Source organism: Mobula birostris, chromosome 20, assembly GCF_030028105.1.
Source record: "Mobula birostris isolate sMobBir1 chromosome 20, sMobBir1.hap1, whole genome shotgun sequence".
In the NCBI taxonomy this organism is placed as follows: Eukaryota; Metazoa; Chordata; class Chondrichthyes; order Myliobatiformes; family Myliobatidae; genus Mobula; species Mobula birostris.
In genome coordinates this window covers 65,888,524-65,914,975 of record NC_092389.1, presented here as the reverse complement: position 1 = coordinate 65,914,975, position 26,452 = coordinate 65,888,524, and the positions used below count along the sequence as shown (strand labels likewise).

The following is a 26,452-nucleotide window of genomic DNA, read 5'->3' as shown; positions in this document are numbered from 1 at the left end:
TATTGCAAGACCACCACTACACACACTAACCAGAACCCATGGATGACCGCGGAGGTGCATGCGCTGCTGAGGACCCGTGACTCCGCCTTCAGAGCAGGCGACAAGGCAGCCCTAACAACAGCGAGGGCCAGACTCTCCCTGACCATCAGAGAGGCAAAGCGTGCACATGTTCAGTGAATCCACAGCTACTTCCAGGACAGTGGCGACACGCAGCGCATGTGGAAGGGCATTCAGGACATCACCAACTACAGGACAACATCACCTGACTGTGCGGGTGATGCCTCCCTCCCAGATACGCTGAACAACTTGCATGCTTAGTTTGAGGTGGAAAATGATGTGGCGGCGAGGAAAACCACCCCTCCTCCAAATGTCCAGGTGTTGTGTCTTACCGTGGCCATTGCGAGGAGAACTCTGTGCAGGGTCAACCCTCGGAAGGCTGCTGGACAGACAATATTCCAGCAAGAACGACGAGACAGCATACAGAGAGGAGTTGCAGCGGCTAACAGACTGGTGCAGAGCCAACAACCTGTCTCTGAATGTGAACAAAACAAAAGAGATGGTTGTTGACTTCAAGAGGACACGGAACGACCACTCTCCGACAAACGTCGACGACTCCTCCGTGGAGATCCTTAAGAGCACCAAATTTCTTGGTGTTCACCTAGCGGAGAATCTCACCTGCTCCCTCAACACCAGCTTCATAGCAAAGAAAGCCTAGCAGCATCTCTACTCTCTGCGAAGGCTGAGAAAAGTCCATCTCCCACCCCCCATCCTCACCACATTCTACAGAGGTTGTATTGAGAGCATCCTGAGCAGCTGCATCACGGCCTGGTTCGGAAATTGCATCATCTCGGATCGCAAGACCCTGCAGCGGATAGTGAGGTCAGCTGAGAAGATCACTGGGGTCTCTCTTCCCGCCATTACAGACATTTACACCACACGCTGCATCCGTAAAGCAAACAGCATTATAAAGGACCCCACGCACCCCTCATACAAACTCTTCTCCCTCCTGCCATGGGCAAAAGGCACCAAACATTCGGGCTCTCACGACCAGACTGTGTAACAGTTTCTTCCCCCAAGTCATCAGACTCCTCAATACCCAGAGCCTGGACTGTCACCAACCTACTGCCCTCTACTGTGCCTATTGTCTTGTTTATTCTTTACTTTACTTTATTGTCGCAAAACAATTGATACTAGAGCGTACGATCATCACAGCAATATTTGACTCTGCGCTTCCCGCTTCCTGGAGTACAAGTCTATAGTAAATAGTAAACATTTAAATTATAAATCATAAGTAGAAAGTAGAGAAGGGAAAGTCAGATAGTGCAAAAAAACCGAGAGGCAGGTCCGGATATTTGGAGGGTACGGCCCAGATCCAGGTTAGGATCCGTTCAGCGGTCTTATCACAGTTGGAAAGATGCTGTTCCCAAATCTGGCCGTACGAGTCTTCAAGCTCCTGAGTCTTCTCCCGGAGGGAAGACGGATGAAAAGTGTGTTGGCTGGCTGGGCCGAGTCCTTGATTATCCTGGCAGCACTGCTCCAACAGCGTGCGGTATAAAGTGAGTCCAAGGACGGAAGATTGGTTTGTGTGATGTGCTGTGCCGTGTTCACGATCTTCTGCAGCTTCTTCCGGTCTTGGACGGGACAACTTCCATACCAGGTTGTGATGCACCCTAGAAGAATGCTTTCTATGGTGCATCTATAAAAATTAGTGAGGATTTTAGGGGACAGGCCAAATTTCTTCAGCTTTCTGAGGAAGTAAAGGCACTGATGGGCCTTCTTGGCAGTGGACTCTGCTTGTTTGGGCCAAGTCAGGTTATTTGTGATATTGACCCCGAGGAATTTAAAGCTTTTGACCTGTTCCCCTTGCACACCACCGCTGTAAATGGGGTCGTGCGGTCCACTACTCCTTCTGAAGTCAACAACCAATTCCTTCGTCTTGCTGACGTTGAGGGATAGGTTATTGTCTTTGCACCATGCCACCAGGTTCTTAATTTCCTCTCTGTACTCAAACTCATCATTACCCGAGATACGGCCTACAATTGTTGTGTCATCAGCAAACTAATATATTGAGTTCGACGGAAACTTGGCTACACAATCATGGGTGTACAGTGAGTACAGCAGGGGGCTGAGTATACAGCCTTGTGGGGCACCGGTGCTCAGAGTGATTGTAGAGGAGAGCTTGTCCCGTATTTTTACAGCCTGGGTCCTGTCTGTGAGGAAGTTGAAGATCCAGCTGCAGATCTGAGTGCTAAGGCCCAGGTTCCGGAGCTTAGGAATCAGTTTATTTGAAATGATGGCATTAAAAGCAGAGTGGTAGTCAATGAAAAGGAGCCTTACATATGGGTCTTTATTCTCCAGGTGTTCTAAGGAGTAATGTAGGGCCAGAGAGATGGCATCTGCCGTTGACCTGTTGCTCCAGTAGGCGAATTGCAAAGCATCGAGGTTGACCGGTAGGCTGTGGTTGATGTGTGCCATTGCCAATCGCTCGAAGCACTTCATAGCAATTGATGTCAGAGCCACAGGTCGATAGTCATTCAGCCATGCCAGCTTGCTCTTCCTCAGCACCGGGATTATCATTGCCTTCTTAAAACACGACGTGTAGTGTTCTGGTGCAGTGTGTTGAAACTCTGACTAAACACCAAGTTAAACCGGAGCCAATGAAGACAGAGTCGTAGTAAGGTTAACCATTTACTGTTCACTCTTCCACATTAACATCGTATGGTGAAAACTGTTGATAAACAAATACAAACATATACAGCGTCTGTTTCATTCTGGAGACCACCCGCGCTCTCTTCTTTTAGCGAGAGTCTCCAGCCGCCCCGAGTAGGGAGCGAAGCGGGGGTCCCGTCAAACCGCCGCCGGGACCGAGCCCACCCCGCGTTTGAAATTGAAAAGCCGACACAGAAACCTTCACAGAAACCGCGTTAATATTTTTACTTCAAATACTTTGTTATGAACTTACGGCGTTGCTTCTATAATGTTTCTTTGTGGGTGGACACGGAGCTCCTCACGATCGCGCTGCACGCATGGCACCACCTTCTCACCTTCTCCGAACCGGAAGTTACGCACCAGACGCGGCGAAACCGGGGGTGACGTCATCACATGCCGCGCCATACCACAGACAATGAATTTAACTTTGTTAAACTGTAGCATATTTACCAACCTTTAACTTTAACTAGAAAATGGTTACAAACAAATCACTTAAAGCGTAGACCCAACAACGTCAAAGAAATTCCTTAAGGGCTACAGAAAACCACTATATAAAGATGATAAAATTCATAGGTTAAAGGCATGTGGATGGATGATAAGCTTATATGGAAGCCCCATATCAGTAAAATAATTGATATATATAAAGCATCAATAAATATTCTCATGTGTCTATGTGGGTATTCTGGGGTGCAACACGCTTTTTTTTGGATCATTTCTATTTGTTTAAATCGATCTGTTCTTGATTATGGCTGTATGGCTGATGGTGCAGCTTCATCGTCACTGCAGAATGTTTGGATTTGATACGAGCACAGGTTTTAAGATTGTGTTGTGGTACAGTCAGGTCGTCCCCTGTTTCGGCTTTACTCGTTGAAATGCAACAACTTCCTTTACAATTGCTGAGATTACTGTTGATGTTAACATACTGAATTAACCTGAGGGGGGGGGGGCAAAGAAAAGATCTTCCTGTTGAAGTTGTGTTAGAGGACTGTTGGGAACATCACGGGAAGAGTGAATTTAGACTTAGGTGGCTGGATTCTATTACGCTGGGATGATGGGACTGTTGGATATGCCCCACTGTCACGGTCTCAGAAACACACACTTTTCTGCCTTTGACTAGTTGATTTTAAGTCACACAGTTTAATAAACTCTAAGGAATCCGTTACATCGGCCAGTCTGTTGGTTCATCAGTATATTTCGTAAAGTCGTTATAATACGTTTTCCGTTGTTGCTGAAAAATCAAACGATAATTTAACTGGGATGTTGTTGAGGTTGTTTTTGCGCCTGAATTACAGTTAACGATAAACAAAAAAACAAAGTACCATCCATTTATCAGTATATACAGTAGAATTTGCGTCCATCACTTTAGTCTTACAGTGGCTGTAAGAAATTTCTCCATGTGAAGCTGTAATTCGCTCAGATCCCCTTTTGAGTGTTGATGAGTTTTACAACAGATTATTCTGGCGGTGGGTCAGAGTTGCCGACCGTTTGCGGTTGGAAACCCATCAGAATCGTTTGCCATCATCTCAGGCTTCCATAATTTTCCCATGTAAAGTTGTAATTTGTTGAGATTTCTTTTCGGGTTTCATGAGTCTTGAATCAGGTTATTCTAGCAACTGGCCAGATGTACTGCTGGGAACACATCAAACATTGCTTTATATTCAAAGTACTGGTTTCTGTTTTCTTCTTACGGGTCTCTGCACACAGAGGTGCAGAGGGGAATGACTGGTTGACTGTTTAGTCAGAAAAGCTGTTAGAAGTTCAACTGGGGAGGAAGACCTGCCACCGAGCAAACCAGATGTTGAGGTGTTTGTCGGATTAAAGTGAAAGTTAAAGACCTTCCACTTAGCAAACCAGAAGCCGAGGTGTCTGTCGGGTTAAAGTGAAAGGCTGATGGCGAGACTGGGGGGATAATGGGCACAAGGGGAGGGAATCTTACAGAATACATGAAGTTGCTGGGTTTATGAGAGAAGGTAAAACAAGTGTGGAAGGAATTATGTTGACACGAATCATAATTGGCCATAATATGCTTAATTACTCCTAGTGTCCTGTTGGAAATCATCATTCTAGACTTTGTAGGTTTTGTCATGAAACAGTTAAAAGCAGTATTCCAGGGTAAAGCATATCATGTATAAAGAAATCAGATGCAGGCTTCATTGCGATCTTCGGGTGTTGATTTCATTTAAAAGTTTTGTTGTTAAATTATGGGTTTGACTTTATTGTAATTCATGGTATTGCGTTTCATAACGTACGATCTACAGGGCTTCTTGGGGTAATTTAGCTTTCATTAGAAAAAAAAAACAGTGAGTGTTTTATTTTCCAATTCTCTACACTACACTGCAGTGCAGCTGGTGGCGGGAATGCGCCTTAAAGTTGCAGTGTCAACCGTCGTTTATCCAAAGACTGCGTTAATTGTTCATGTTAGCCGATCGTTCAAGGCGAAGGAGGAGACTGGTGTATTTGACATTGGATTAGTGTAGACTCCAGACGTCTTGTGTGAACGTCGGTCTGTGAGATTGGTGCAGTGGAATGGGAATAGATGGACATATCCACAGAACAATGGGTATGCCGCATTCCGGTGTTGTACTTTGACCGGCATCTGACCGGTCCAATGAGGTACTGAGTCTCCAGGACGGTGTCTTGCCTCTCCGCGCGCGCGCACACACACACACACACACACACACACACACACACACACACACACACACACACACACACACACACACACACACACACACACACACACACACACACAATGCTAATGTCCCGGAGCTGCCGGTCGATGGGGCAATCCGCCCGGGAATAACACCTGGGTGACCAGACGGTGAATGTGAGGAGGTGAAGGCCGGACTGGAGACACAGCGGCCGTCTCTGGCTTGCGCTCAGGACGCGGCTTTATTAATCAACTGAAGCACCGAGGTGACCGGATATACAACCGCGCTGATCATCTGCTCCCTGAATTTCACCTGAGTCACCGCGTAAATAAATGTGTTCGTGCAGCAGCTGAAATCCTTCAGTAAAGCCCCGACGAGGTAAAAGATCCATTGAGAATCATTGAAATCGAAACCTTTTCCTGAGACCTGATAATATATGAAATTTACAACCAGTGTCATCCACAGCAGGATGAAGCTGCCGGAGAGGGTGAAGAGTAAAACCACAGACCTCCTCCTTCTCTCCATCTCCGGGTCACTGCGGTTCTCCCCCTTGCTCTGACCCTTCAGCCCCTCACGGTCCCGACTGGCCACTAAAATGTGCCTGACTGTCAGAGCGTTGAGCAGCAGGATCCCAGCGAAAGGGAGGAACGCAGTCATATCGACGCAGTCATATCCTGCCCACCCGGGGTCAGTGAAAACAGTGTCCTTAAGTTCACAGAACCACAGTACGTTGTCGACTATCACCGTGGTTTTCCACATGAAGTACCGGGGAATGTTTTTTTCAGCGAGAGCAGTACGGCGGTTGTTGTTAAACAAGAGCAGAAGTTTCCCCGGTGCAATAAACGTAAACATGAGCAATTCTGCAGATGCTGGAAATTCAAGCAACATACATCAAAGTTGCTGGTGAACGCAACAGGCCAGGCAGCATCTCTAGGAAGAGGTACAGTCGACGTTTCGTGCAGAGACGAAACGTCGACTGTACCTCTTCCTAGAAATGCTGCCTGGCCTGTTGCGTTCACCAGCAACTTTGATGTGTGTTCGCAGTGCAATATTTTGTTTTCAGCTTCTGGCAGCAAATGGCGACAGACCGGTCAAAGGTAACAGAGACGGTGAACCAGACAGAACAGTCTGTGGCTGTGTATCTCAGTACATCAATAACACTGCACACAGGGGTGATGCTCAGAAAACTCCACGGGAAGTAATATCAATTGATTCGATACAAAATGCCCTGGATGACAACAGTCAGTAGATCGGCCGCTGCCATGGCCACCAGGTAGCGAGTGGTGCAGGTAGAGAGGCCGCACTTTCCCCAGGACAGGATCACAATCGCCACTAAATTCACTGTAGAGCGAGGGACAGAGAGGAAGAGACAGACAGACAGACACTACCTGAACAACAATGATCGGTGCTGATCCCGATTCCCGTCTCTGATGGGGCCGGTTTCACTGATTTGACCGTGACTGACCAGGCCTCGGGAAACTCAGCATCTGATGGGGGTGAGAAAGGATACAGAGGGGAGCAACACACAAAATACTGGCGGAACTCAGCAGGTCAGGCAGGTTTGGGCCGAGACCCTTCTGGAGGCTGAAGCAGTACCCCACAGAGGGAAAGCAGGAGAACTGAGTGACCAGAGACCGGGTAACTCTGTTCATGAATTAATTCTGCAGAGCAGCTCAATCCAATAACACACGGCAGCTGCTCAGCGGACTCCGGCTCAGGTGATCAGATCCAATTATTGACCAATAGGCAGTGGGATCCGATTGTGACAGACTTCTCAGGAAGACGTGAAAGACAGGACCAGGGATTCTCTCTGATCAACAACTCAGAAAATGTCAGCATCACAATGTAAACCCCTCCATGTCACGCCGTCCCGGAAAGCTGCCTGTGCCCTGCACTGGCACAATTCTGGGCAAAGTCCCATTGAAATTTCCCAGTCCCACCTTCCGGGAGAGCTGCCTGCCCCCAGCACTGGGACAATCCTGAACAAAGTGTCATTGAAGGCAAGAACAGCGTTCCAGTCGATCCGGTGAGTTGGAGAGAGAAAGGATTCGTTCCACTTGTCAATAAATATGAAAAATCAGAATAATGAATTGACAGGATCGATATTTCTGACGGATATCTTTTAGAGATATAATGAAGGCATGGGACATCGCACACACAGGGAGAGTCCAGTATAAGTTATTGCTATTTGTGGCCGATATCAATTCATTCGACTTAAATGCAACGTGTCTTAAATCAAATAAGGAAAATATGGAGACCGCTTTACCTATGGATAAATCAGCGTATTTAGACGTCATTTGCTTGCCCACATTAGACACTCTGAGCCTTGTAAAATTTTCAAAATAATGAAAGAAAAGACTGCAGTGAGCAATGTATGAAAGTAACACACCTTCAGGAAATAGCACAAAATATCAACGGAGAGAGGGGAAATGCATCGGTATGTTAGTGACAGAAATACGAGTACTTTGTGTTAAACAGTGCAGTTTTATGGAAGAAAATAGTATTGAATGTATCTATCTTTACAGATAGCTTTGTGAAACAGACTCCTTACACTAATCACAGATGACCCCACTACCCCAATATCAGTTTAGACGTGGAGATGACCTCAGAGATACATAACTAATCTAATCGTTTACGACGTTGTTTTTCATCGAGAATGACCAGTATTGTGGCTCCAAACCAACCTGACAGCAAAAAGGAGGTGTGACCATTCGCCTTACGAGAAAAGATACGTGGCAGATACATGGATGGGAGGTGTATGGAGGGATTTGGTCCGTGTGCAGGTCAGTGGGACTAGGCCGAAAATAGTTCGGCACAGCCAAGAAGGGCCAAAAGGCCTGTTTCTGTGCTGTAGTTTCTATGATTCTATGGTAAAAGATTACTGAATTGAAAAATCTAACTAAAAGCCCTTCCGTAAGTTTAGAATCTTAATGCGCTTCGCCTATCGTAACTATTGATAATCATTTGAGAGTGATGGTCCACGTTATAAAAGTATTGAGATTAGGATTATTTTATATGAAACACGCCAATCCTGTGCCATCGAGAAAGAATGTACAACGTTCTCGTTTGAAGGTGTGAGGTAAACAAAATTAAACATAATTGTTATTTTGTGATTCCACGGGGGGGGGGGGGAGCGATTTCAATTTCACGAAATGCAATTAATTTAATTGAAAACAAAACCTGAAGTGTTTGTTCAGTGGACCGTCAGTGATGTGACTAACCACGTGGTATGACTATTTGTCAGAGGGTACTTTCTTCTCCTGAATAAGAGTTTGCAAAGCAATCAACAGCAGATGTCGACAGTTGGACTATTTTCAACTGATCACCAGTCGACACAGAAAATGGGCTATCCAGCAATTTACCACATCGCGAGTATTTATTATCCTGTACTAGCAGCGATTGGTATCCCTGGTAAGTAACTGGAATTGGCTACAACTGTATGGGTGTGTTTTATAATTGTAGCATTTGTTACAGATGGTGCGTCATCTGATGAGTGTTTTAGCCTGTTCAGGTTTAAGTGTATATTTTATTTTATGCTTTCATTTTTCTGGTTTTTATTACTCGTTTCTTATGTCCGGTCATTTTGTCAATATTGAAAATTGATTGAGTGTTAAAATAGATACTGTTCCAGCACTTTACCTTATTCGAGCTTTTGGCTTCACCAGCACGTATCGTTCTAAATCTGATTCTGCATCAACATAGAAACTCAAACGTTTACTAAAATAGGAACAAAATCTTTAGCATCGTTGCAGTTCTCTCTGGGAGCTTCCCGGTTTTTCGACGACATAGTTTTCTTTTTATTAGTCTCCGTCTTAATGCAACAAAATATTTTTTTCCTGTTTACTTGTCTTTGAAATTTGCCAGAACAAGGTGCAAAACTTTTCCCGTTTACTGTGTTCTGCTTCCTTAGGCGGGTTTTAAATTAGGATAAAATATAATTTATTTTATTTCTTACATCCATCTCACAACATGAGGATGTCGAGACTTTATATTCAACATTATTAGCCAACTGTACAGCAAAGCATGAATTTAGCTCTGCCGTTACTCCACTCCAGAATGTTATCCCCGAAGGGACAGGCCTCCTATGTCCAATTTACGGCCACAGTATATGGAATCTCCAACATTCTCAGCCACAATGATGGGTCTGTCTGGATGAGTGGGTCGATAAGGCGGCCACTGGAACAGCTGCTGTCGACTGGAAATCGGCGGTTCAGCTGTTACTCGGGTCCGGCGTGGTCATCCAATCGAAGGACAGTGTCGGAGCAGTTAACTTCGTGGCGATTGTGATCCTGTCTCTGCGAAACTGCGGACTCTCCAAATGCATCTCTCGTTACCTGGTGGGAATGGCCGTAGCTGATTTAATCGGTGTTACCATTGCTGTTGTACTCTGCGAGATCAATAACATTTATGTTTATGCCCCTCCTTTGCACATTACACCGGTTTGCGCCGTGACGCTTGTCCTGAGTGTCGCAACCATGGACTGTTCTGTTTGGCTCACGGTGGCTTTCACGTTCGATCGCTGCGTTACAATCTGCAGTCAAAAGCTGCGGGAACGATACTGCACCGAGAGGACAGCGACTGCTGTGATAGCAATTGTGGGTTTCGGAAGTTTTGAGAAGTGTGTTCCGCTATACTTTGCGATAGGACCTTACTTTACCATTGATAACGTCCCCTGGCGATGCATTTTGAAAACGGAATACCTTAGTTTACCAGCGTGGAAAGCATACCAGTTGTTTAACACTATCACTACACCTTTATTGCCGATCTGTTTGATTCTGCTTTTTAATGCTTTAACAGTCAGCCATATTATCGCGGCAAACAGAGTTCGCCGGGGGCTCAGGAACAGCAGACAGAAAAATAATGATCCAGAGGTGGAGAACCGGAGAAAGTCAATAATTTTGTTGTTCGCTCTGTCAGCCAATTTCATATTGTTGTGGATCCCCTTAGTTGTATATTCTATGAACTGCCAATTTCAGAATTACTCTTACACGAATAAGTACTTGAGTACCCGGACGTATGTCCTGCAACAGTTTGGGTTCATGTTGCAGTTTCTCTGTACCTGCACCAACACGTGTATCTACACTCTGTCACAGAGGAAATTCAGGGAGGAGCTGAAGGCTGGAGTCAAACATCTGGTTACATTAAATGGTCGAATCTGTAGCTAAAACACAAACCTAATTGCAAGTTTTGACAGTTTAAATACATTTCTATGTGATGTGTATGTCTGCTAAATGTGCCTATATTTTTGCAGCCAAGTTAGCGAATGTTTGTCGTTTTCTTGATCCAGTAAAGTCAGCAAATTAATTCAATTTAAGAAATAACAAAAGGCGCTGATGTGATCGCTATATTAGCAGAAATTGTTTCAGAAATATTGGATTACTTCCAGAATCTGGGCCAACGAACCATGTGAAGCCAGTATTATTTTTCTTACATTGGTATTATTCTATTCTAATTCACCGGGCTATGGACTATTCCAGGGATTTCAGTGACAACTGGAGAAATGTGCCTGAAACATGAAAAACTGGTTTCAGCTAAAGTGAGCTCGGTTACCTGCAATTGCCATTGTACCGGATGAAAATATGTGACTGCTGCTTTATTTTTAAATTTAGAATCGCAAGGTCTCTTCCAAGGCGAAAGTTCATAACCACGGCGCCCAGTCTCACCCATAAATGATCATGTGTAGCAGACTTACGTGAGCGTGTGGTATGGGAACTGCAGCTGTGGCGTGAGAAACAATGCGTCCCACCCTCTCTCGAGTAAGGTTGTCTAAGGTTACAGGGAGAATGCGGGGATTGGGGCTCAGTGGGAAAATAAAACAAACATGATGGAATTATGTAAGGATGTATTTCCCAAACGTTATAAAACACTGCTGTAGCTTCAGCTGGAGAATTGTGAGCAGGTCTTGCCCCCTTAGGTTAGATGCGTTGCGTCTGCTGAAACTGGAGAGGTTCCAAAGGAGGTACACGCAAATGATTCCAGGACTGAGCGGCTTGTCAGATAAAGAGGTTGATCGCTCTGTCCTCTATTCACCAGAATTTAGAAGAATGTGGGGTGACCTTTTTGAAACCCGTCGAATGGTGGAAAGCCTTGATAGTAGAAGTGGAAGGATGTGTTCTATGGTGAGATAGTTTAAGACCAGAGGAGGCAGCCAAAGCAGGAGGGACATCCTGTAAGAACGGGGATCAGGAGGAATTTGTTTTGCGAGATAATGGTGAATCCATGGAAATCTTTCCCTCAGAAAGCTGTGGAGGCCAAGTCTTTATCTGCAATATATTGAAGGCAGAGCTGGACAGTTTCTTCATTGGCCAGGGCACGAAGGGATACGGAGAGGGGCCAGTAGATTGGGACTGTGAGGAAAAGATCAGGTGAGAAGTAAATCCAGGTGATGAACAGAGGATGACTGAAATACTGAATGAAAAGTGGTCTGAGGCTTGGCAGAGGAAGAGGACCGAGTACGTATCAGAATGGAGGAGCAGTGGGGATAGATTTTACAGGAAACGGAGGTTGTATAGACTGACGTCACTCGCAAGAACACGGCATTAGGACGTGTTTCCATTTGCCTATGCGCAGATGAAATAGCGTTAGAGAGGGAAACTATAGTCATCCATTCATCCAGGAAAATAATCAGCTTGGAATTTCATCTCATATCCAGTTTTGGGAAATAACTATACTTTTACTTGTAATTTCAACAGCAACCTGCATTTTCTGTTTCAGTTAATTGTCCTCGTAATTAAAATGCTCACTCTGTAGAAACATTGAATCTAAAGTCTTGTGTGCGGTAATGTTATGAATTTAAAATTTCGCAAATTGTTTTGTTCTCGGAACAGAACCCGAACAGTACTGCACACGGCATGCGTGTTGAAGTATGTAACGGTAAACAAAAGAGATAAAATAAAGTCGGCGTCAAGAAGTCCCCACCCTTTTCCCACCGTGAAATCTCCACGGAGGCACAGCGGAACTTCAGGGGGAGCTGTGGAATGGGGTCGACCATCTGGTGAGATTATATGGTCGGCTCAGTGGATAAAACACAAAACCCAATTGCAAGTTTTATTGTTAGTTTAAAGTTTTTTCTGTGTCATTCGTATGTCTGCTAAATATGCAAAATATTCTAGTCGCCTGGTGGCATATTTACAAAATTAATTACTATAAGGATTATATATAAAACAGCAAACTATTTTGAAGAAGTAGTGTGAAAAGAGAAGGGGAATACAGGGTACTGTTCGTGCGTTCACTGTCCATTTAAAAATCTGATGGCATCGGCAATTAACATTTATTTATGGAGCGGCAGAAACGGTGTTCTCTCACAGAGTTTGCACGTTTCAAATGAAACCATTCTATGTCTCAGTACTGTCTTCACAAGGAGCTGGATCAACCTTTTCTATTTAAAAGCAGGCGCAGTATAACAAGATGTTCAAGTTATAGAAAAGCATTTGGTTTGGCTGTTAAAATCGATTTTGTTTTCTCTGAAACGGAAATATTTTGTTTCTTTGCTTTTTGGTTGGTTTGATGTCACAATAGTGGTCGACCTGGATGTCAAACAACAGAGTAAACGATGAGAATAGTTTTTTTTTCTCACAGGACATTACCGGATCCACAGTGACAGGGTCATCAGCGATCATTGTACGGAGTCGCTTTCACGCAACTACTGAAACAAATGGACAGATTAAATACTGGGTTTCCCAGCATTACATTTCACTCCGATTATACCCGCCGACATACCTTGTCTCCCTCGTCACCACTGGCATTTTGTGTCATTTTTTTGCAGCTGTATTATTTTAATTCATAGTTTACTGTATATTTTCTTTTTGTTGTTTTTGCAAATTTTTCAAGACTCATAAACTAATAATATTTTTATTAAGTCGGAAGGCAAGTGACGGGTAAAAGCGGATGCTGTCCATAGGTGATGCTGGTTGTTATATTGTCCTTACTGATTTAAGACACTTTGTATTTAAGGCAAAGGCAAAAGCGGGATGAAATGACAAAAATGTTCACTCACGCGTGCGTGTGTGAGTGAGTGAGTGAGTGAGTGAGTGAGAGAGAGAGAGAGAGAGAGAGAGAGAGAGAGAGAGAGAGAGAGAGAGAGAGAGAGAGAGAGAGAGAGAGAGAGAGAGAGAGAGAGAGAGAGAGATTAGAAATACGCCGTGCGTATATCCGAATAAGTCATGTGGGATTTATTCCACAATCTGTTCCTGATATATATTTTGTTTGGGAAGACCCACGCCTCCATACCGTTCATGAAACATCGTACTGTCAGTCCTTGATGCCTAATGAAAGAATGATAACCGGGATATAATGTTCTATGTCAGAGTATGAATATTGACAAAAAACTTGAGACTTTACAAAAACAATATGACAGTTGTTTGATGAACTTTTTAGTTGCGATTAGACAACAAGATCTTTCGATCGCATATCAACAGATGAGAACTGGCGTTTTATGTATGTCCACATGATTCTAGCCTCTCTAATTCCTATATTTGCATTTGCCCACATTTCCACAGACTCACCTTTGAAAGTAAAATTTTGGAAATCTGGCACGAGAAATCCTACGTCTCTGCAGCTCTCTCTATTGAGATAATATTCCACACTGCTGTTCCTTTCAGCAAAAATGGATCATTATGCATTTCCAAACACTATATTCCATCTACCAATTGTTTGCCCATTCCTCCAATCTGGCTAAGTCCTGCAGCTATCGCATCGCTTCCTCACGACTACCGACCCCTCCAACTATTTTCGTATCATCCGCAAAGTTTGCCGTACCTTCATCATTGACAAACAATGTGACATGCAGCGGTCTCAATACCGACACCTAAGGAACACCACTAATCACCGGAAGCCAATCATAAAAAAGCCCATTTTATTCCCACCCTTTACATCCTGCCTGTCGGCCATCCTGCTAACCATTACAGTATTCTTCCTGTAATGCCATATAACTTTATCTTGTTAACCAGCCTCATGAGCAGCGTCTTATAAAACGCCTTCTGAAAATCCAAGCAAATGACATCCAGATCCTCAAAGAACTCTAAGAGATTTGTCGGGCAAGATTTCCCTTTTCAGAAACCATCCTGACTTTGATATATCTTATCATTTGTCTCCAAGTACTTCGAAATTTCGTCCTTAACAGCAGACTCCAACACTTTCCCAACCACTGCGGTTAGGATAACTGGCCTTTAGAGAAACATAGAAAAACCTACAGCACAATAAAGGCCCTTCGGTTCACAAAGCTGTGTCGAACATGATCTTACCTTAGATATTACCCACGGTCACACGTAGCCCTCTATTTTTCTAAGCTCCATGTACCTGTCCAGGAGTCTCTTAAGAGAGTCTGTTGTATCCGCATCCACCACCGTCCCCGGCAGCCCATTCTACTCACTCACCTCTCTCTGCATAAAAAAAAACTTACCCCTGATATCTCCTCTGTACCTACTCCCCAGCACCTTAAAACTGTGCCCTCGCGTGCTGGCCATTTCGGTCCTGGGAAAAAAAACCTTGACTGTCCACACGATCAATGCCTCTCAACATCTTATACACCTCTGTCAGGTCACCTCTCATCCTCTGTCGCTCCAAGGACAAAAGGCCGAATTCATTCAAACCATTCTCATAAGGCAAGCCCCCAACCCAGGCAACATCCTTGTAAAACTCCTCTGCACACTTTCTATGGTTTCCACATCCTTCCTGTAGTGAGGCAATCAGAACTGAGTACAGTACTCCAAGCTGAGCCTAACCAGGGTCCTACACAGCTGTACCTTAAAGGCATTTGTTAGCCTTGCCAGACCATGTTTCTGTGCCAGGGCGTTGGCCTGGGCAAGGATGCATGGAAAACCAGCAGCTACCCAGGCTGCAGATCTCCCCTCTCCACGACACCGAAGTTGTCCAAGGGAAGGGCATTAGGACCCATGCATTTGGCACCAGTGTCATCGCAGAACACTGTGTGATTAAGTGCCTTGCTCAAGTACACAACACGCTGCCTCGGCTGGGGCTGGAACTCACGACCCTTCAGATCCCTAGTCGAATGCCTTAACCACTTGGCCACGTGCCCACACACACAGCTGTACCATTTTCTTTCTATTCTTGAACTCAATCCCACGGTTGATGAAGGCCAATGCACCCTATGCCAACATCGTATTCCATCTGCCGCTTTTTTCCCATTCTTCCAATCGCTGCAATGGCATTGATTGCTCACCACTACAGATCCTTTCCCTTATTTTCGTATCATCCGCAAAGTCTGCAACATCTAAATCATTGACAAACAATGTGAAATGCAGCGGAATGTGATAGGTCAGGTGGCGGAGGTTTGTGTTCGGGAGTACTTCGGGTCCAGTGATCACAATACCGTTAGTTTCAATAGAATTATGTAGAAGGATAGGACTGTACCCAGGGATGAGATTTTTGATTGGAGAAAGGCTAAGTTTGAGGAGATGCGAAAGGACTTGGAAGGAGTGGATCGGGACAATTAGTTTTATGAGAAGGATGTAATAGAGAAATGAAGGCCATTTAAAGGTGAAATTTTGAGGGTACAGAATCTTTATGTTCCTGTTATGTTGAAAGGAAAGGTTAACCGTTTGGGAGAGCCATTGTTTTTAAGGGATATTGAAAACTTGGTTCGGAAAAAGAGAGATATCTACAATAAATATATGCAGCTTGGAGTAAACGAGGTGCTCGAGGAATATAAACAATATAAAAAGAATCTTAAGAAAGAATTTAGAAAAGCAAAATGAAGATACGAGGTTGCTTTGGCAAGTAAGGTGAAAATAAATCCAAACGGTTTCTACAGTTATATGAATAACAAAAGGATAGTGAGGGATAAAATCGGTCCCTTAGAGAATCAGAGTGGACAGCTATGTGTGGAGCCAAAAGAGAAGGGGGAGATTTTGAACGATTTCTTTCCTTCGGTATTCACTAAGGAGAAGGAAATCAAATTGCGTAAGGTAAGGGAAACAAGTAGGGAAGTTATGGAAACTATGATGACTAAAGAAGAGGAAGCACTGGCGCTTTTAAGGAAAATAGAAGTGGATATGTCTGCGGGTCCTGACAGGACATTCCCTCGGAACTTGAAGAAGTTAGTGTAGAAATAGAAAGGGCTCTGACAGAAATATTTCAGATGTCATTCCAAACGTGGACCGTGCTGGAGGATTGGCATATTGCTCATGTTATTCCATTGTTTAAAAAGGGTTCTAAGAGTAAGCCTAGCAATTATAGGCCTGTGAGTTTGACGTCAGTGGTGGATAATTACTGGAAAGTGTCATGGTTCCGTTTGGCTGTTCCCCTACACGCTCCTTTCTCCCTGATTGTAAGACCATAAAACCATAAGACAAAGGAGCCTCCACTGCCGCCCGTGGCAACAAATTCCATAGATTCACCACACTCTGGCTAAAAAAATCTTCGCATCTCTGTTCTGAATGGGCGCCCATCAATCCTTAAGTCATGTCCTCTCGTACTAGACTCCCCATCGTGGGGAAAAAATAACTTTGCCACATCCACCTGTCCATGCCTTTCAACATTCGAAATGTTTCTCTGACGTCCCCCCTCATTCCTCTAAACTCCAAGGAATGCAGTCCAAGAGTGGACAAACGTTCCTTATATGTTAACCCTCTCATTCCCAGAATCATTCTAGTGATTCTTCCCTGTACCCTCTCCAACGTCAGCACATCCTTTCCTCCAAGTACCCCAACATCACACCCCTGCTTCTATACTCTACCCCTCTAGAAATGAGGCATTCGCCTTCTTCACCACCGACTCAACCTGGAGGTTAACCTTAACGGTATCCTGCACTAGGACTCCCAAGTCCCGTTGCATCTCAGAACTTTCAATTCTCTCCCCAGTTAAATAATAGTCCTCCCGTTTATTCCTCCTGCCAAAGTGCAAAACCATACACTTTCCAACATTGTATTTCATTTGTCACTTCTTTGCCCGTTCTTCCAATCTATCCAAGACTCTCTGCAGACTCTCCGTTTCCTCAGCACTACCGGCCCCTCCACCTATCTTCGTATCGTCAACAAACTTAGCCACAAATCCATCTATTCCATAATCCAAATCGTTGATGTACAATGGAAAAAGAAGCGGCCCCAACACGGACCCCTGTGGAACACCACTGGTAACTGGCAGCCAACCAGAATAGGATCCCTTTATTCCCACTCTCTGTTTCCTGCCAATCAGCCAATGCTCTATCCACGAATGTTACTTTCCCGTAATTCCATGAGCTCTTATCTTGTTACGTAGCCTCATGTGTGGCACTTTGTCAAAGGCCTTCTGAAAATCCAAATATGCAGCATCCACTGCATCTCCCTTGTCTACCCTACTTGTAATTTCCTCAAGAAATTGTAATGGGTTTGTCAGGCTGGATTTTCTTTTAAGGAAACCATGCTGAGTTCTGCCTATCTTGTCATATACCTCCAGGTACCCCGTAACCTCATCCTTGACAATTGACTCCAACAACTTCCCAACCACCGATGGCAAGCTAACAGGTCTATAATTTCCTTTTTGCTTCCTTGCCCCCTTCTTAATTAGCGGAGTGACATTTGCAATCTTCTCGTCCTCCGGAACCATGCCAGAATCTATCGACTTTTGAAAGTTCATCGCTAATGCCTCCGCAATCTCCATAGCTACTTCCTTCAGAACACGCGGGTGCATTCCATCTGGTCCGGGAGATTTATCTACCCTTAGACTATTCAGCTTCCTGAGTACTTTCTCTGTCGTAATTGTGACTGCGCACACGTCTCTTCCCTGCCACCCTTGAGTGTCCGGTATACTGCTGATGTCTTCCTCAGTGAAGACTGAAGGAAAATACTCGTTCAGTTTCTCCGCCATCTCCTTATCTCCCATTACAATATCTCCAGCATCATATCCTGCCGGTCCTATATCTACTCTCACCTTTCTTTTACTCTTTATATTCTTGAAAAAGCTTTCAGTATCCCCTTTAATATTATTTGCTAGCTTCCTTTCATAGTTCATCTTTTCCCTCTTAATGACCTTGTTAGTTTTCTTTTGTAAGCTTTTAAAATCTTCCCAATCCTCTGCCTTCCCACTAATTTTTGCTTCCTTGTACGCCCTCTCCTTTGCTTTAACTGTGGCTTTGACTTCTCTTGTCAACCACGGTTGCATCCTTTCTCCATTCGAAAATTTCTTCTTTTTTGGAATATACCTGTCTTGCACCTTCCTCACTTCTCGCATAAACTCCAGCTACTGCTGCTCCGCCGTCTTTCCCGCCAGTGTCCCTTTCCAGTCAACTTTGGCCAGTTCCTCTCTCATGCCACCGTGATTTCCTTTACTCCACTGAAATACCGACACATCGGATTTCGGCTTTTCTTCTTCAAATTTCATAGCGAACTCAATCATGTTTTGATCACTGCCTCCAAAGGGTTCCTTCACCTCAATCTCTGTAATCACCTCCGGTTCATTGCACAACATCCAATCCAGTACAGCCGATCCCCTAGTGGGCTCAACAACAAGCTGTCCTAAAAAGCCATCTCACAGACATTCTACAAATTCTCTCTCTTGAGATCCAGTGCCGACCTGATTTTCCCAATCCACTCGCATGTTAAAATCCCTCACAATTATCATAATTGCCGTTCTGACAAGCCTTTTCTATTTCCTGTTGTAATTTGTAGTTCACATTACTGCAGCTGTTTGGAAGCCTATAAATAACTGCCATCAGGGTCCTTTTACCACTGCGATTTCTTAGCTCAGCCCATTAGGATTCTGTACCTTCCGATCCTATGTCACCTCTTTCTAATGTTTTCATATCATTTCTTACCAATAAAGCCACGCCACCCCCTCTGCCTACCTGCCTATCCTTCCAATACACCGTGTATCCTTGGACGTTCAGCTCCCAGAGACATGCATCCTTTAGCCACGTCTTAGTAATGGCCACAATATCATACCTGCCAATCTGTAGCTGTACGACAAGATCATCCACCTTGTTCCTTATGCTGCGTGCATTGAAGTATAACACCTTAAGACCAGTATTTGGTACTTATTTCTTTGATTGCACTGCAATTCATCCCAATGGCTGCAAATTTGCCCCACCACCTGCCTGTCTTTCCCGACATCTTTACTGCTTACTATCCTAGATTTATTTCTGTTTTTCCCTTCCTCCGCTCTGTCGTTCCGGTTCCCACCCCCCTGCCAAATTAGTTTAACTGAAATTATGCCCTAATTTCAGTCATTAGATTTCCAATTGCTTCTAGTTTACCTAATTACAGTACACCTGGTTTTCAACAGAGACTGGGAAATAAGTACGATGGCTTCTCTTTCTCAAGTTGCAAGTTTGTTGGTTTAGTCTTGTGTGATAACTCGTTCTCTTGTCCGCTTAGAACCATTAGTTCTAGGTTAAGTTCCAGGTTCTGCTCTAGTTTCAAGATAGTCCCTGTAGATCCCGTCTCCTTGTCAAGATTCCTCCAGTTTGCTGTTCTACGTTCACGTCTACGCCAGCATCCCCAACGCAGTCGACGTGCCGGTGTTCTGCACTTGGGTTCTCCTCAGGTACCCCGTGCAACAGAACAAACTGGCCAACATGAACCCAGCGGACACGAATCCTCTGCAACAAGCCCTCGCCAGCCAGGGCTCCTTACTGGACTTGCACGATCGGCTGCTCCAGGAAGTCATGGAAAACCTCCGTTCCCTGTCAGTAGACGTAAGAAAGGTCAGTGAACAGGTCGACCGAGTATCCACCTGTCTTACCTCCATCAAAGCTCACGTAGTGTTGTCGAATACTCCGTGGAGTTCCGGACGCTAGCGGCCGACTCGGGCTGGAATGATGAGGCACTCCAGGAGGTATTCCGGCAAGGCCTCTGTGACAAGGTAAAGGACGAGTTGGCGGCTAGGGATGACACTAACAGCCTAGATTCAGTGATCTCCTTAGGCTCCAGGTTGGACAACCGACTCCGAGAACGACAGAGGGAGAAAATCGTCGTCCTTCTCCTTTGGCCACCCCACGGCACACGTTACCATCTACTCCCAGCCCTAACCGCTCTCCTGCTCCGGCTCCTAGAATAGCATCCGGCCCGGCCGTTTCCACCACCACGGGAGAGGAGCCAATGCAGCTGGGACTGAGCCGTCTTTCTCCCTCAGAGCGACTCCGGAGAATAGGAGTAGAGGATCGTTCCTGTTGCGGTCAGTCTGGCCATTTTCGTGCTACCTGTTCTCTTCGGCCAAAAGGAAAGGCTCACCAGTAGAAACGGGGACCCTGGTGAGTCAGACCACCTTCCCTTCTGTCCCCCAATCCCGGATGCAAGTCCCGGACCAACAGTCCCTGTCTTGTCTGCCTTGATAGACTCCGGTGCTGAGGGGAATCTGTTGGATGAAAACATAGCTTCCCAGGTCGGAATTCCTCCCGAGCCGTTGAGTACCCCTCTGGAAGCCCGTGCACTGGACGGCAGACTTCTGGCCTGAGTCACTCACTGTACCCCACCACTGTCTTTGATTCTCTCTGGGAACCATCGGGAGCAGGTACAATTTAACTTAATCTCCTCTCCTCAAGCTCCAATAGTTCTTGGTTACCACAGGTTAAGCCGCCATAACCCTTACATTGATTGGTCCACCAGGAAGATATACAGCTGGAGTCCGTTTTGTCACGTTACTTGTCCACAGTCTGCCCTTTCCCCTGTAAAAACCACCACGACCTCATCTGCCGTTGAAACCCCTGACTTGTCCAGGGTTCCAGCGGAGTACCACAGCCTGGGACACGTGCTTAGTAAACAACGCGCCCTTTCCCTGCCTCCGCACCGACCATACGATTGTGCGATCGACCTTCTCCCAGGAGCTCCTCTGCCCACCAGTCGCCTGTATAACTTGTCCCGGCCAGAGAGGGAAGCAATGGAGGTTTACATCAGTGAATCTGTCGGGGCGGGCATCATCCGACCCTCATCCTCCCCGGTGGGCGCAGGGTTCTTCTTCGTGGGGAAGAAGGATGGTTCCCTACGTCCCTGCATCGACTACCGAGGCCTAAATCATATAACCATAAAGAACAAGTACCCACTGCCCCTGATAAGTTCTGCGTTCGAGCCACTTCACGGAGCCACCATATTCTCGAAGTTAGACCTACGAAGCGCCTACCATCTGGTCCGAATAAGGGAGGGGGACGAGTGGAAGACGGCATTCAATACCCCTTTAGGCCACTTCGAGTACTTGGTCATGCCTTTTGGCCTCACCAATGCCCCTGCAGTCTTTCAAGCCTTGTTTAACGATGCACTAAGAGACTTTATTAACCGCTTTGTGTTCGTCTATCTGGATGACATCCTAATCTTTTCCAGCAGTCCCCAGCAACACGTGCTTCATGTCCGTCAAATCCTGCAGAGGCTGGGGGAGAATAGGTTATTCGTAAGGCGGAGAAGTGCGAATCCACGTCCCCTCGGTCAGGACTCCTAGGTTATAATGATCGAGAGCGGACAGGTGAGAGCTGATCCCGAGAAGATCCGGGCTGTGGCGGAGTGACCCAAACCCACGGACCGCAAGCAACTCCAACGGTTCCTGGGGTTTGCGAACTTCTATCGTCGTTTCATCAGAAACTACAGTCAGGTGGCGGCTCCCCTGATCCGACTTACCTCACCTGCCACACCTTTCCTTTGGAACTCCGAGTCGTCTCAGCATTCGCGGAACTAAAGAGGCGTTTCACGGCTGCTCCCGTTCTGATTCAACCGGACCCCTCCTGTCAATTCATTGTGGAGGTTGACGCCTCCGACTCTGGGGTGGGAGCGGTACTGTGCCAACGTTCGGCCCCGGATCAGAAACTACACCCCTGTGCCTTCTTCTCTCGCCGACTGACTCCCGCTGAACGAAATTACGACGTGGGGAACCGGGAGCTGCTGGTGGTCAAACTGGCGTTGGAAGAATGGAGACACTGGTTGGAGGGGGCGGAACACCCGTTCATCGTCTGGAACAGACCATAAGAGCCTTGAATATATCCAGACCGCCAAACGCCTGAATTCTCGCCAGGCCCGTTGCGCATTATTCTTTGACCGGTTCAGGTTTACCCTCACCTATCGTCCGGGGTCCAAGAACGGGAAGCCCGATGCTCTCTCCCGTCAATACGTCTCCGAGGGGGACCTTCCTAACCCCGAGACCATCCTTCATCAACCTGTGTAGTGGCTGCCCTCACCTGGGAGATCGAGTCCAAAGTCAAAGTGACCCAATGGACGCAACCTGACCCAGGCATCGGACCTCCCAATCGCCTCTTCGGACCTGATTCTGTCCGATCGCAGGTTCTGCAGTGGGGCCACACTTCTCGTTTCGCTTGTCACCCCGGAATCGATCGGACTCTGACCCTTCTGAAGAGACATTTCTGGTGGCCCTCCATGGACGCCGACACCCGTTCCTATGTCTCTGCATGTTCCGTCTGCGCCCGTGGAAAAGCCTCCCATCGGCCAGCTGCGAGATTGCTTCGTCCCCTGTCTGTTCCTGGTCGTCCCTGGTCACACATCGCTCTGGATTTCGTCACCGGGCTACCCCCTTCACGTGGAAACACTGCCGTACTAACTGTGGTGGGCCGTTTCTCCAAGTCGGTGCATTTTGTAGCCCTCCCTAAACTCCCTGCCGCGCAGGAGACCGCAGACCTTCTCGTCACCCACGTTTTCCAACTTCACGGAATCCCTTCGGATATTGTCTCCGACCGGGGACCTCAATTCATTTCACAAGTTTGGAGATCTTTTTGTTGAGGCCTTGGTGCCTCAGTTAGCCTATCGTCTGGGTTTCACTTACAGCCCAACGGGCAAACGCAGCGGGTCAACCAGGAGTTGGAGGCGGCGGTACGTCGTATAACAGCCAACAACCCGTCTACCTGGAGCAACCATCTCGCATGGGTAGAATACGCCCACAACTCTCTGGTCAGCACCGCGACCGGAAAATCTCCTTTTGAATGCTCTCTTGGTTATCAACCCCTGCTGTTTCCCGCCCAGGAAGAAGAGATTGCGTTGCCGTCAGTTCAGGCCCATATACACAGGTGCCAAAAAGTCTGGGAAGACATACTCTTGGCCCTGCTTCGCTCAGCCAACAGTAACCGGAAAATTGCCGACCGCCATCGTGCCCCTGCTCCTAAATATCGACCTGGGCAAATGATGTGGCTCTCGTCCAGAGACGTTCCTCTGAAGAACCAGCACAAGAAGCTCGCCCCCTGCTTCCTGGGACCTTTCGAGATTGAGAGCATTATCAACCCCACGGCAGTCCGGCTTAAACAACCTACGTCTATGCGGATCCATCCTACATTTCACGTCTCCCAGTTAAAATCAGTTTCTGTCAGTCCCTCGTGCCCTCCGACCGAACCCCCTCCACCCCCACACCCGGATCATCGACGACCATCCGGCGTACACCGTCCGGCGGTTATTAGAGGTCCGCCGTCGGGGCAGGGGTCTGCAGTACCTGGTTGACTGGGAGGAGTACGCCCCAGAGGAACGTTCCTGGATTCCCCGCTCATAAATCCCGGACCCTTCTCTCCTCCGGGATTTCCATCGGGACCATCCAGACAAGCCTGGGGGATCCCCAGGAGGCTCCAGTTGAGTGGGGGAGGGGGTACTATCATGGTTCCGTTTGGTTGTTCCCCTTTAACGCTCCTTTCTCCCTAATTATGCCCTAATTACCGCCATTAGATTTCCAATTGTTGTTAGTTTACTTAATTACTGTCCACCTGGTTTGCATCAGAGACTGTGCAATAAGTACGATGGCATCACTACACAGCTCGCCAGTTTGTTGGTCTGTTCTTGTGTGATACTTCGTTCTCTCGTCCGCTTAGAACCGTTAGTCCTGAGTTTAGTTCCAATTTCTGCTCTAGTTTCAAGATAGTCTCTGTAGATCCCGTCTCCTTGTCAAGATTCCTCCGGGTTGCTGTTCTACGCTCATGTCTACGCCACCATCTCCAACTCAGTCGACGTGCCGGTGTCCTGTACTTGGGTTCTTCTCAGTCGCCCCGTGCAACAACGGAAGTTCTTGAGCCTTCTGAAACAAGTGATCATCACATTTTTAGTCTCGAAGTACTTTGGGGGAGTATATCAGTGAAAAAGCGAAAGCCATTAGATTGAATTTCACGAAGACAAAATTTGTGCAGATGTGGCAAAAACCTCAGAAGGCAAACTGGAAGAAACTGCTTACCATTGTGTCAGTTGAGTGACAATGTCATCGATTTAAATAGGAAATACATGTAGTGCAGGAAATGTTCATACCCAAGGTCAGGAGGTGCAAAAATAAAACAATAGATCAACTACATGGATGAGCAAAGATTTATGAAAATATTGAAGAAAATACAACTAATCAAGGAATACAGAAAAATAAATAGTCATACATCTTAACCATAGGGCATATGAAAATATAAGCGCTGTAGTAAAGTGGGAAGTTCAGATTGCCAAAGGCAGTTTGAGAAGGATATTGCTGATAATATTAAGATTGAGCAAGAGATTTTGTCAATAGTTCAGTCATAAAAGAAATGTTAAGTGGAAAGTTAAGCGTATTAGGAATAACAGTTGGGTGTTACATTATGCAGACGAGGACATAGTGGATACTCTTAACTCTTCTTTTGCTAAAGTGTTCACCTGCAAATACGTTAAAAATAAAGTTGCTTTAGCTGATTCAGAGATCTTAGTAAGTAAGGTCCTGCTTCAGCTAAAATGGTTGAAAGTTATTAAATCTCAGTGTCGGACACATACATCCAAGGGTACTTACAGAAGTCTATGATTAAAAACACGAACACATAACAAGATTTCATTTTTCCAAACCGTGTAAAGATTAATGAAGCCTTTAAGGACTTGAAGTGGGCTAAAATGTTCCTGGTCCATTGAAGGGTGACAGCACCGTCCCTTTTAAATACTTCCCAGGAAGCTTTATGTGTATCGTGTGTACGGTAAGAGAAACATTAATAAACACCAAGTTGGAAAAGCATCTGATAAGAACAGGGATGCAGCAAGTAGGAATAAAAGGATCCTTGTCTGGATGACTGCCAGTGACTAGTGGTGTTCCACAGGGATTGGTGTTGGGACCACTACTTTTTGCTGATTTATATGATGAAATAGATGGATTTGTTTCCAAGTTTGCGGATGATACGACGATTGTTGGAGGGTTAGGTAGCGTTGAGCAAACAGGTAGGATGCAGAAGCACTGAGACAGATTAGGATAAAGGGCAAGGAAGTGGCAAATGAAATATAATGTTGGAAAATGCATTGTCATGAATTTAGTAGTGGTGATAAATGTGCAGACTATTTTCGAAAAGGGGAGAAAATCCAAAAATCTGAGAGGCAAAGGGACTTTGGAGCCATTGTGCGCAACACCCTAAAGGTTAACTTGGAACTTGGAGATTGAGTTGGTGGTGAGGAAGACAAATGCAATGTGAGCATTCATTTCAGTGGTGGAGAATACTGGAGCAGAGATGTGATGCTGAGAACTCACCTTGAGTATTGTGTATAGTTTTGTGCTCCTCGTCTCAGAAGCGATGTGCTGGCATTGGGGAGGGTCCAGAGGAGGTTCACAAGGATGATTCCAGGAATGAAAGGGTTATCATACGAAGAACATTTGATGACTCTGGGTCTGTGCTCACTGGAATTTAGAAGGATGAGGGACGTTCTCATTGAAACCTGTCAAATGTTGAAAGGCAGAGACAGAGTGGATGTGGAAAGGATGTTTCCCATGCTGGGAGAGTCCAAGACAAGGGAGCACAGACTCGGGATACAGGGGAGTCGATGGAAAGCAGAGATGTGGAGATATTTCCTTAGCCAGAGGGTGGTGAATTTGAGGAATGTTTTCCACGTGCAGCTGTGGAGGCCAGGTCGATGGGTGTATTTAAGGCAGACATTGATAGTTTCTTGGTTGGCCGCCGCATCAAAGCTGATGGGGAAAAGACCTGGAAATGGGTTTGAGCAGGCGGAAGAAAGGATCAGTCATAATTGAATGTTGGAGCAGACTCGATGGGCCAAATGGCCTAGTTCTGTTCCTATGTCTTATATTTTTATGGTCTTCTGTTAGCAGAAAGGCAGCATGGGTTCAGAAAGGGTAAATGATGTTTCACCAATATGTTGCAGGTCTATGAAGAGTGAACTAAAATTTATGATAACATTAAAGCGATTATATCATTTACATGGGCCTCTGAAAGATTTTGAGAACGTACCCCTGAAGAAGTTAAT

At 45.8% G+C, this 26,452-nt stretch overlaps 1 protein-coding gene and 1 pseudogene across 1 annotated transcript in view; both read right to left on the bottom strand.

The window, feature by feature from the left end:
- The window catches only part of LOC140185494 (C-X-C chemokine receptor type 4-like), an 11,977-nt pseudogene extending 11,579 nt beyond the window's left edge, over positions 1 to 398 (bottom strand).
- The window catches only part of LOC140185051 (uncharacterized), a 783,302-nt gene that overhangs the window by 361,429 nt on the left and 395,421 nt on the right, over positions 1 to 26,452 (bottom strand). The gene's annotated exons all lie outside the window — the stretch shown is intronic.